Below are 13,216 nucleotides of genomic sequence, written 5' to 3'. Positions count from 1 at the left end.
GCATGGATATGCAATTCCTCTTAAGTGGCCCCAAATACTAAATAGTTAACCAAGTGCTTTTGGGTGGAGTTGGAGAACTCTATCCAAAATTTAATGAACTTCTCATTTAACAATCTGCCCTTCTAAGACCACAACACATTTTAAGGAATCTGTCCTCATAAATCCCCAACTAAAGAAAGATTCAAGCTTCTTCTTAAAACCTGACTTCTCAGCAGAGTGCTTCATTACAGACCCTGGGAAGCTGAAATGGCAGGCTAATTTTTCTCCTTCCTTAAAATTGAAAACAGCTTGAGCTCTCTAAAGTCCTTGTCATCTATCGAGGCAGATGGAAACTAGAGAAGAGAACAACTTTGTAACAAAATAATAGCAGAATTAGCCTAAAGAGAGACAGTGAGCACTTGCAAAGATTCAACAGAATACTATTTCTGCAAAAAACTGTAACCTTGACTCTCCTTGCTCTTGTGCCATGGCATCATTCTAAAGCATGAAGAAAAAGTTGAAGTAAAAGAAGGTCTTGGCTGGGCATGGTGGCACACGCCTGTAATCCCAGCACTTTGGAAGGCCGAGGCGGGTGGATCATTTGAGGTCAGGAGTTCAAGACCAGCCTGGCCAACATGGTGAAACCCGTCACTACTAAAAATATAAAAATTAGCCGGGTGTGGTGGTGGGTGCCTGTAATCCCAGCTACTCAGGAGGCTGAGGCAGGGAACTGCTTGAACACAGGAGGTGGAGGTTGCAGTGAGCCAAGATCATGCCACTGCACTCCAGCTGGGCGACAGAGTGAGACTCCATCTCAAAACAAACAAACAAACAAAAAACAAAAACAAAAAAAGAGAAGGTTTTATGGTACCTTTCCCAACAGCCTAATTTATAAAAACAAATCTAGTTAGATTAGCAGAATCTGGAGAAGAGGCTGATAGCGGCAGCAAGAGTTTATTTGTTGCATATTAAGTTTGAAGAACCAGTAAAGGATGTGTGAAGTTGTCAGGTATGAAGGTGAATTGCCCAAAGTGATATTCAACTACAATTAGTATGCAATTAAGTTAGTAGTTTTTAAAAAGGAAGTGAGGCGAGCAAGAGAGGAAGGGAAGGAAGAGGGAAGGAAGAGGGAAGGAAGAGGGAAGGGAAGGGAAGGAAGAGGGAAGGAAGAGGGAAGGGAAGGAAGAGGGAAGGAAGAGGGAAGGGAAGGGAAGGAAGAGGGAAGGAAGAGGGAAGGGAAGGAAGAGGGAAGGAAGAGGGAAGGGAAGGAAGAGGGAAGGAAGAGGGAAGGAAGAGGGAAGGGAAGGGAAGGAAGAGGGAAGGAAGAGGGAAGGAAGAGGGAAGGAAGAGGGAAGGGAAGGAAGAGGGAAGGAAGAGGGAAGGAAGAGGGAAGGAAGAGGGAAGGAAGAGGGAAGGAAAGGGAAGGAAAGGGAAGGAAGAGGGAAGGAAGAGGGAAGGGAAGGGAAGGGAAGGAAGAGGGAAGGAAGAGGGAAGGAAGGAAGGAAGGAAGATGGGAAGATGGGAGGGAGAGAGATACAGGAAAGAAAGGGAAAGATAGTTTGAAACAACTTATAGAAGATAAATATGGATGGCATAATTTTTGTTTATCTAACAGTTACCAGGTGTTTTTACTTCTTCTCTTCATCATTCCTATTCTTCAGACACTCTTTTGCTCAGTTTTCTGGACAGGAGCATCAAAAGTTAGGAGTGGTGATTGTGAGAATAACTAAGAAGGGAAGGGAAAGAAAATGGAAAACAAGTAAGATTTGTAGGAAACCAGACCAACCAACCAAATCAACTTTGCTTGCAGCAAACATTATTTAGAGCAACTAATAATCCTCAGATAAAGAAGAAAAGGAAACTAAAAGGAAAGGTCTGTGTAAAATCACTTTTGTCCACAATCTATTTCAGTTAGATGGAATCAAATTTCTTTTAGGGTCTGATTGGTTCTAACTTCCATAATGACTCTGCTAGCTTTCTGCTATATTACCTACTCCTTGAGGAAAGAAACCACTAAAATTAGCTTTTCCACCATTCTCAGCACCCAGCATATAGTAGGCCCTGCATCTGAATTACATAAATGTAGTTAACAACTAATACTGGCCCAGATATATAAGTAAATAATTATTCTCATTAATGAATTAGAGCTACATAGTGAATTGAATCTCTCTAATTACACAAAACTAACACTCTTAATTCAGTTAGATACTCCAGTAGTTTCCACAATTATATTCATTTGACTGTTCTCATAGTAAGACCAATGTCCTGTTTGGGAAAAAAAAAAAGTTAGCTAATATGGACTCTGTGAGGTTTTCTAAACTTCCTTTAATTACAAAATACAATATAAATTCATCCAACACATATTTCTCAAGCACCCATCCAGCATACAATTATAGGGAGCACTGAGCAAGACCAACACCTTCCATGTTTCATGGAGCTTCCAATCTTTAGAGGAGACAGATGCTAAGTAACTAATTGCCTAATTAGCTATTTGATTAAAATTGTGATGAATGCCAATATGTCGAGGTTTAGGATGCTATGAGCGTGTGTAAGTTAGAGACCTGGGGACTCTTCTTTGAAAAAGAAATTATGCTTGAACCCATATGTGAGGGTTAAGGAAAAATTAACGGGGTAAATAGGGAAAGGAAGAATAGTTTTTCAAGCAGCTTATTTAAAGACCTTAAAGTGAGAAGGAGCAGAACATGCTGGTAAAACCAAAGAAAGGCAATGTGGCTAAACCCTAATCATGAGGATTAACTTAAAGGATGGCACAGACCTATAGGTTTTTGAAGGCTGATAATGGCTGCACTTTGTTGTTTAAATTAACACCCGCCCCCCCCTCAGACTATTCAGAAAATCTTTAGTAAGCTCTGGACTGTATACGAAAATCACCAAAGACTTGAATTTGTGACATGACTGATTCTGGGATATAAGGACTTGTTCATTTAATTCTTTCACTCATTGTTTACTCTTTCCCGACCTTTGAAACATAAAAGGATGCCTACATTTCCAGATGAGTGATATGTTTTTAATGATGATGAGTGTATACATTTTCTTCATTATTTTATCGAGGAATAAGGTAAACCTTAGAGGAGAATGGAGTGACAACGACCTAGGAATTGTATCCTGTGGATATAATAAAAGTGTTACCTTAAAAAACAAAAGATTTCTATAGTCAAACCTTTGATTGAAATAGTACATTGTAAAAGGTAAATAGATTTCTTTATTGAGGGATTTCTCAGAGCCTTTAGTATTCTGCCAAATCAATGTTTCTTACTAACCAGCTATGCCAGTCTTGTGCCAAGCCCAGGAATATAGGATGACTTTGAAAAACATGGTCTCTGACTTCACAGAGCTTGTCTATGCAACAGGGGTTGTGATACCCCAAGAGAGAAACAGTTTGCAGGCCTTCCCAAACCTATTTGAGTACGAAATACTCTTTCAGCAGAGCATCTCACAGAACAGTATTTGAGAAAAACTTGCTAGTCCTATCTAGAAGAATCAGTACCAGACATCTCCAAAACATTTAGATTGAGTTCTGCAGGAAAGTACTTTTAAAAATGACAGACACAACTTTGTTTCCTAGAGGACAAATCAGATGACTGTGGTAGGATGGCCTTTTAAAATAAATGAAGCATCAGCAACATTAGAAGACTATATGTGCCCTGGAGTGAGAAATGCTCACTCATTCTGTGCTGGATTTGACAGCAGCATCAGGGAGTTCTCAGGAGGAGCATCAGAAGCCCATATCTTTCCTCATACCCCAATTCGGGAGGCAGAGCAGTTTATCTTTCTCAAACAATTTAAACCTCACGCCAATCATACAATAATTGGGTCTTGTAGTAGTATCTATGCTGATGAAGTTTTAATTCAAAGAAGGGCATCATTCTAGGTGTGAGGCTAATTAACACAACCATCTCTTCACTATGGAAGAGATGTATATTCTGGAAGTTACTGACTTTCAGAAGTATATTCTGGAAATTATTGACTCTGTGAGTGTGTGTGTGTGTTTGCACGTAGAACTAATGAAAAAATTAGTATTTATTTATTTCTGACCATCTCAAAACCAAGATCTTCTCTGAAGTACTCTTCTAGGAGGATGAGTACCAAATTGACTTTTCTCAAATAACTGGAGAGAATGGATATCTTGGTGGAGCTAAGCAGTGAAGAAGCCTCTTGGGCTTTATATTATTTTAGGTTCATTAAAGTGCTTGATTCTGAGATTTACATGAAAATATTTTCTTTCTTTTTCTTTTTTTAAATGCAGCAGATGGTAAGTAGACAGGAGATTTTCTGTTACTGGGGTTAAAAAGACAAGAAGATGACTTTCCTTTTCATTCTAGTATCTCAGAGTTTTCCTTTCTAATGAATTATTTGACTTTCAAGAGTTCTGTTTCTTGTAGAGCCTCATGATTCATATTATATTGAGTTATGGCTATTGTGTTGTGATCTTGTTTAGAAGGATACAGAAGATGACTTATTTTAGATAAGTCCATATAAAGAAGTTGTTCTTAGTACATAAAAGGTACTCATGAATACTTATCAAATTGTTCAATCATATTAGTGACAAATGTTTCCTATGAGTCATTTTCCCTTTGGTGACAATGCCTTCATGAGCTGGTCAAACCAAGGATTAAATCCACCTGCTCTGGTTCCTGATTTCAAATCCACTTGTAAGACAATTAGTATTATCAGATAAATGACAGGAGAAATCATACCAGAATGCTTTATAGAGGAAAATTAATATTGAGTCAGAACATCTGAATATGTGTCAGGCTGATGTGGGTCCCAGCACACGTCACTGAATGTAAACACTCAATGAAATTTGTTGATCCTGCAGCCTTCCCACCTCATTCATCACCCATTAAATTCTGCATTTTTACTAGCAATAACTTGGGTTACAAGAATGACAAGAATACAAGAACTAAGTGTCATTCCTTTCCCAGAAAATACTGCACATTGCCAATAGGATCTGAAACATCAGGAACCAAACTTCCTCTCTACTTCTCCCTGAAAGCCTGGTGCTTCCCTTTATGCACGCATGTTAACTTTTTTCTGTCCTGTTTCTGCAGAACCATTTTTTCTACTTTAGGCAATTAGAGCAAGATAATAGCCATAACAACAATTCCAGGCATAGCCCCAGATTCACATAACCTTAATTTCTGATCTTGACCTAATTTCAATCTTCTAGAATACAGAAACTGATTGGTCCAGCTCAGATGTCTACTTCTAGTACCATTAGCTATGCCTAGGATCAATGGCCCATGTGTTACTCTGTCCACACAAGGAGAGGCCAGGAATGCTAAGTGACATGTCCATTATACTTTTCATGCTTTTTCACATAGAAATTTGAATACATCTCTATGTCATATTCAAAAAGTTTTATCTCATATAATGCAAAATTTAAATTAATAGAATGAATCACATAAAACCTAAATATCGTGTGATTTTTCTTTTTTTTTTCTTTTTTCTTTTTGAGACAGAGTCTCACTCTGTCACTCAGGCTGGATAGCAGTGGTGCGACCTCAGCTCACTGCAACCTTCGCCACCTGGGCTAAGCCATTCTCCTCAGCCTCCCAAGTAGCTGGGACTACAGGCCCCATGTTGGACAGACTGGTCTGTAACTCCTGACCTCAAGTGACCGGCCCACTTTGGCCTCCCAAAGTGCTGGGATTACGGGTGTAAGTCACTGTGCCCAGCCTATATTGTGTGATTTTTCTATTGGGATATGTTCACAAATGTCCCCTGGATAAATCTTTTCAGAGCTTTTTTCCCCCTAAACTGGTAATTCTAAGCAAGCGGTTCTTAAATTTTAGGGCACCTAAGAATCCCCATAGATCTTATTAAAATGGGAATTCTCCCCTATCTCAGAAAGCCTAAGTAAGTCTGGGGAGAACTTCAGAAATAAAGATTTTTACATGCTGTCCAGGTGATTCAGTTGTAAGTGGGTCACAGTTTGAGAAACACAGGACTAGATTGCATACAAGCAAAAAAGGAGCAGGGGCTACAAATTTGACAGAAGGGTCTTCTATAGAGGGGAAAACAGAAGAAAACCAGTATTGTTTCTGAGGACTCCTTTCCTTGCTATAAACTTCCTGAACCAACAGGAGAACTGTCAAAACTTCGTCCTGAAAACGAACTTCTTCAGTAGATTTTCACCACTGTATTTAACATATCATGGGGATTCATGGCCAGAAATGTCCAGTTATTTCCATAAAAAGATGCACAACATCATATTTCAGATGAGTGCATTTTCTAACTGAGGCAAGTTGCATACTCCTGTCAGCAGGTAACAAAATAGAGATGGCTATCGCGCATACAGGTTATGAAAATATGAAGCCAGCTTCCCAAACAGAGCTCAGTTATTCTCAGAGATCAGCTGAATAATACAGATTTTCTTTCCAAGCACCCGTCAAGGGAAGAATATAGACATTCTACAAAGGGCTATGTCAATGAGCTTTCACTCAGCAGCAGAGAGTGTGATGAGGATTTCATTCTGTTTGGCAAGAGCCAACTTTAACAGAGACAGGTTTGACAGCAACTCCAAAATTTCAGAGGCACCCTTCTCCCTGTAAGAGATGGGGAACGTATCCTACAAAGGGAGATTTTGTTTGCTTCACTTTAGGCACTAGGCTAAGTATTACATGAAAAGGTAGAATTAGTGTTACATGAAAATGGTAGAAGAGAATATTTTGGACAGGTGGGGACACCTGCTTGGAAAAGTTCTGAAATGTATTGACTCATTTGCATATTCAAAAACGTTACTGCAAAAAATATTAAGGGATCATTTTCATTAAGCTTTCCCAGGTACTGTCTGCTAAGTGTTAGGGATACAATAGAATGCAAAAACTGACATGGCCCCTGTCTGTGAAAAAGGAAGGTGAGAAAGACAAATACAAAGACAATAATCGCACACATAGTATAAAGTGACAAGTCAGGCAAGGGCTGTGGAATAAAATTTGGGGGATGCTACAAAATATATAAAGTAGGGAAATGACCCCATTATAGAGGTCAGAAAAGGATGGTGAAACAGAGGTGAGAGAACAGTCAAAGAGTCAACAGAGAAAGAATCACTCTGGCTGGGCATGGTGGCTCACGCCTGTAATCTCAGCACTTTGGGAGGCTGAGGTGGGCAGATCACCTGAGGTCAGGAGTTTGAGACCAGCCTGGCTATAATGGCGAAACCCCATCTCTACTAAAAATACAAAAATTAGCTGGGCATGTGACACATGCCTGTAGTCCCAGCTACTCAGGAGGCTGAGGCAGGAGAATCAGTTGAACCCAGGAGGTGGAGGTTGCAGTGAGTCTAGATTGTGCCACTGCACTCCAGACTGGGTGACAGAGCAAGACTGTCTCAAAAAAAAAAAAAAAAAGTCACTCAAGGAGTATTTGCAAAGGTCTTAGGTAGGGCTGTGGTAGTGGAGAATCTAGGTAATTCAAGAAGTTGATGAAGACTCCTACCTAGAGGAGAGAGCAAATGTGTTGTTACGAGTTGAACTGTATCCCTCTAAAAAGATGAAGTCCTAACCCCCAGTACCTCAAAATGTGACCTTATATGGAAGTAGTGTCCTTATGGATAGAACTGATTAAGATGAGATTGTGCTGGAGTAGGGTGGGCCCTTAATCCAATATGACCAGGGCCTTTATAAGAAAAGGAGGTAGAGACACACAGGAAAGATGGCCATGTGAAGATGCAGGGAGAGGTCTGAGTTGTGCTTCCACAAGCAAGGAACACCTGGGGATGCTGGAAGAGGCAAAGAAGGACCCCGCCCCTAGAGTCTTCAGAGAGCATGTGGCCCTCCCAATATCTTGATTTTGGATTTGTAGTCTTTACAATTGTGAGGAAATACATTTGTGTTGTTTTTAGCCACCTGGTTTGTGGCAATTTGTTATAGTAGCCCCAGGAAACTAACATGGGGGTGAAGTAGGCTAATGTTAAACCAGGTTGGAGAGTAGAGCAGGCCAGGCCCCACAAGGCCTTGATGATCTTATTAAAGGTGTTTCTCTTAAGAGCAATAGCCAGCCAGAAAACTTTTGTTTGTTTGTTTGTTTTTGTTTTGTTTTGTTTTTGAGACGGAGTTTTGCTCTTGTTGCCCCAGGATGGAATGCAATGGCACCATCTCGGCTCACTGCAACCTCCGCCTCCCAGGTTCAAGCAATTATCCTGCCTCAGCTTCCGGAGTAGCTGGGATTACAGGCATCCACCAGCACGTCTGGCTAATTTTTTGTATTATTTAGTAGAGACAGGGTTTCACCAGGTTGGCCTGGCTGGTCTCAAACTCCTGACCTCAGGTGATCCACCCGCCTTGGCCTCCCAAAGTGCTGGGATTACAGGCATAAGCCACAGCACCCAGCCCAAAGAACATTTTTAAGCAATGAGGCAGTGATATGTAGGTAGCGTGTGAGGGGATCAGATTCACCTTTAGAAAAGGTCACCCGGACTTCTTTAGTGAATGAATTGGAAGGAGGCAAGAATGATAGGCCACCAACGTTTCAAATCATTGATGTATCAAAATAGTCACCCAGCTTCCGGTTCCCAGCATCGACTACGACCGGGGTTCAGTGCTCGGGTGAGAAGCTTGTGGCATCGGCAGATTCAAGGCGATTTGAGCTTTAGCTAGGATGATGGAGGTTGTTTGCAACAACCGTCTGGGCTTCAGGTCCGTGTTAAATGTAACACGGATGACACCACTGGAGACCTTAAGAGACCTAAAGAAGCTGATTGCCGGCCAAGCAGTCACCCGTTGTAAAAAGATTATCCTGAAGAAGTGGTACATGATTTTTAAGGACCACGCGACTCTGGGGGACCATGAAATCCATGATGGGATGAACCTGGAGCTTTATTTTCCATGGATTAGAATCCTAATATTTCTGCTGCTCCACTGTCCTCTCTCATCCTCACATCCTCACCTCCAACACTGGTATAGATGCTTGTTTTTAAAAACTCACCCAAGACTTAGATGTGGCAAATATATATGTACATATACATATAATATGTATATATACATATTTAAAAATTGAAAAAACAAACAACAAAATAGCTATCCAATTAGATCCTATTTTCCTTTCCAGCTACCATAGATTAAAGAAATCAAACTTTCTGTATTCATTAATATTGGACAGCTGAAACAAACTTTCCCAAACTGTGTTCCAAGAAACCCAAGTTCTAGGAAGTCTGTTTTGGAAAATATTCCATGGCCAAATAAATTTTGGAAGTTCTAAGTCCCTTGGGAGCTTTCTTCTTTCTTGGAGAGTCAAAACGTGCATTAACATATTAAAATCTCTAGGAAGTCCTGCGATAAAGAAAGAGTATAGCTCCAATTCTCAAATGTGTTTGATTATGAAATATCCTTGGGCCAAACCCAAACCAAACATGGTTGAGATTACCTGTTAACATTCTAAGAAATTCACTTTTGAAAATGCAGGGCAGAGAGGTTTTTAAAAATAATCTTTTCATTTCCTCACCCCACTTTTGGAGCCAGGAAATTCTACCCAATATTTAGTTTAAATTTTGCTCTGCAGTTTTTCTCTTGCCTGTGTTCACGGCCCACTGAGGGATAACTGCTGACAATCTGTGAAGTGATGGTTATTTTGAAGCTCAAATCTCCCTTCCCCTTCTCTTCTCCCATCTGGGCGTCATTTGAGAGATCTGCCCTGAAGCAATTCTGCAAGCAGGGTGTGGAGAAAATATTTATGAACCATTTTTAAAACACCACTTTAAAAAACATGGCATATTCAAATGTGATGTGAAACATATATCCCAAACTTCAAAATGTTGGTCATTATCACCAATACAGAGAATGTTATACCTGGAAAGGAATCTAGGAGTCATTTGGTTTAAAATGCTCACTTTGCTCATAAATAAACTAAGGTTCAGAAAGCCGAAGAGAACAGGCCAAAACCACACAGCTGATCCTATCACACAGCTGGAAGGAGATCAGAGGTATTCAATCCCAGGCCCACTTTCTTTTGAATATATATTCTGGGGCTTTTAAAAAACTTACTGAACTCCTGGCAGCATTTGAATCTAGATATTAATAGTCAATATAAAGATTATCAAAAAGGCATTCCAACTAATTCAAGAATCTCAACCAGTACATACCTCTTTTTGTGAGTGAAAGTAACCAATTCAGTAGAAAAAAAAAAGGGGAAGGGTAAATTTGTAAATAGTAAAAATAATAGCCTATAATTCAAGTTTTATGTTCTCGTTATCTCTGTTCCACAAACATAATTTTCTTGAAATTATTTAAAAAATTCCTCTTGACACTTTCATGTATTTATTGTAAATTCTTTATTCTTGGTGTAATTTTTTTCTTTTAAACAACAAAATATTTTAAAATGTTTCAAACGATAAGATTTTTTAAATGACTCAGAAAAACACCTCCATTGGCTTTTCTTTTTTATTCTGTCTCCTTCCCTTCCATCAAGTATCTGTAAATATAAAGCAGGTAGAAAGATACCTCCCAATTGGTACCACACATTTAAGGCAGGAAAATTATGTTTTACTATCTCCACTCTTTATAGTGTTATCCTACTAGTGATCTTTATTAATGCATTTATGGAAGTAGATTTCAGTTTGCCCTGTCATTGCTGTCTGTCCCACAGAGACACATATTTTGCAGACATGATTCTGTACCTAAGCAGCAGCCTTTCAGACACTGTGATAGGTAAAGGCAGAAAGAAAGATGGCACCAGTACAGATGGCTTTGCCCAGAGTGACTTTGAGCTAGGAGACCTGAATATGATGCCTTTGCTGGTGAATACATCTTGCAGACACTTCAAGAAAGGTAATGCTCATGCAACATGGCTCCTTCCCTCAAGACATATTTGTTGTCTTATAATCAACTCAAGAAAAAGCGATCTGTTACAATATTGAAGCATAAACAGGCTAAGGAGAATCTTGAGACAGTTGTTCAGTCCTTATTTCTCCTTTTTAGGGAAGTTTAAAGGATAATTTTGGCTCTATGCTATATTCTACTTACTAGCTAATTTTAGAACCTAATCCACACAAAATACATTTCCAGGTGTAATTTCCAGATTAAACAGAGTGACACTGACTCGGTACATCTAGATTTACCTCTCCCCACCCAACTCTTCTCTGCCCATTTTGCTTCTTTTGTTGAGACAGTCAATTGATATCATTACACTTGGGCTAAACTAAAAACACATCCAGCTCCCAGTGTTCTCTCATCTCAGAAAACAGATAAATCTTTTAGAATGCTTAGGGAGCTGGCTTCAAAATGCTGCCACTCCTTTGATGATAGTATCACAAAGAAGTTAGAGTCAATATCCTTTCTTTAATTCAGGAGACAGCTTGATGTAGGGCAAGATTGAGAAACTAAAAAGGGAAACAACAGTCTATATCATGATCTCACCATGTATTTGCAGAGAAACCTTGGATGAGTTTCTTTATCTTCATGAGTTTCCATTTCTTCACCTGTAAAATAGGATTGATAAAATGTTGAGAAGAGCAACTGAAGTTTTACAAAATATCCTTCATGGTTTCTGGCATATCAAAGCTCTCAGACTTTACCTTCACTTTTCTGGCTCCTTTTGAATTCAGTATTCAATCCATGGTAGCTTCAGAAATCAAATGCCAGCTGTGTGTCTAAAAGAAAGTTCTTTGTGATGATTTAACCTAAAAGAATCTCTCATCCAGAATCTATTTAATATCTAGGGTTCAATGAAATGCCTTTAAAGCAAAGCATTGAGGGGAAAATACAGAAGAGAAAAGAAATGCACTCCCTAGAATGTCATAGTAGGGGCTATGTCCATGCATAAGAACGTAAGATAAAATCAAAATATTCAGTCCAGCATGTAGGTCACATCAATTCCACTGTTACCTACAGACAAGAAAGTCATGGGGATATTGGACAAACCTGACAGGCAATAAAATGTGATGGTTAACAGGAAGTCAAATACAATTATTTCCAGTTCTGGCTCTGAAATACACTAGCTGCACCATCTTAAGTAAGCCATTGTGTTTCTGTGAGCTTCAATTTTCTCATCTGTGTAAGGAAGGTAATAGTATCTAATTTATGGGGTTGGTGTTGTGAGTAATAAATATTGTAATCAATACATAGTGATCTGCACAATATCAGGCAAGGAGCAAATGTTGAATAGATGGAATCAATTATCATTGTTCTTCTTTTTTCTTTTTTTTCTAAACACTTAAGGTCAGGTCTGAATCACTTCTAATCAGAGTTTCTGCCCTCCGACACTCAAAAATGCATAACAGGAACCCAATAATTGGGTACAGAAACAAACAAAAGAAGAAAAACATGTTAGTCTCTGATGAATCCTCCCCCTCCATTAAGCAGTCAGGAAGTAATGCGCTGGGTACTGGTAGGGTGGGACAAATCCAAGGAAATATTTCCAGCTGTCAAGACATCCACAGTCTATGCCCTATGGTCTTCACACATGAGATGTGAATGTTGTAAAGTATGCTTATTTCAGCTTAATTGCCAATTTTTCTTCTAGAGCAAAGCTAAAGATACTTAGGCTTGTGACCAGTGGGGAAGCTTTTATCTTCATCCTAGCCAATTGGCTGGCCTGACAATAATAGCACTTTTCAATGTCATTCTTTTTTGATATCTAGAAAAGATAGGAATCCTGGATTTGTGTTCAGTGAAAAGTACTTAAAGTGAAATCTACCAGATGTACCAATAGTTTCCTGGGTAAAAATGAAGTACTTTTTTCAGAGGGTCCTCTAGTTTTTCTTTACTCCACAGGAACATCAGCAGGAAGCTGTAAATCATCAGGATTGAACATCTCAGCCCTCAGTCTAGAGCAGAACAGGGGTTAGCAAATAAGATGAATGTGATATGGCATGAAACCAAAGGGAAGCATTTATGATATTACTGGTTTGTGTGAATATCAGTTGGGAAAGGAATATTTGAGGAAAAAAAATCTAATGAATGAGCTAAAAACCCCAAATAGTTAGCTCTTGCTGATCCTGGACTACATGTTATAGAATCAATGATGAAAATATTTTAATCTTTTACATTTTTTTAGAAGGTATATATGGGTATGCATGTTATTTACATATGTGTGTGTGTGTGTATTAATACATTATATATATAAAATATTTCATTTTATATATATATATGTGTGTGTATATATATATAATTTGACACATTGGGGAGGCCAGTATAACATGTAATTGAAGTATTGTGGAAATATGGAATTGATTAAATTAAAATTAGAATGCCTCTGCGTTTTGTACACAAATGTTTAC

The 13,216-nt window shown here is 39.0% G+C and overlaps 1 pseudogene; it reads left to right on the top strand.

Annotated features, from left to right (window-relative positions):
• Positions 1–8,601: 8,601 nt before the first annotated feature.
• LOC108531539 (ubiquitin-like protein 5) lies at positions 8,602–12,535 on the top strand (annotated as a pseudogene).
• The last annotated feature ends 681 nt before the right edge of the window (positions 12,536–13,216 follow it).

The sequence above is a fragment of the Rhinopithecus bieti genome, unplaced genomic scaffold (assembly GCF_001698545.2).
Source record: "Rhinopithecus bieti isolate Rb0 unplaced genomic scaffold, ASM169854v2 scaffold_8601, whole genome shotgun sequence".
Taxonomy (NCBI): Eukaryota; Metazoa; Chordata; class Mammalia; order Primates; family Cercopithecidae; genus Rhinopithecus; species Rhinopithecus bieti.
This window is presented reverse-complemented; position numbering and strand designations above follow the sequence as displayed.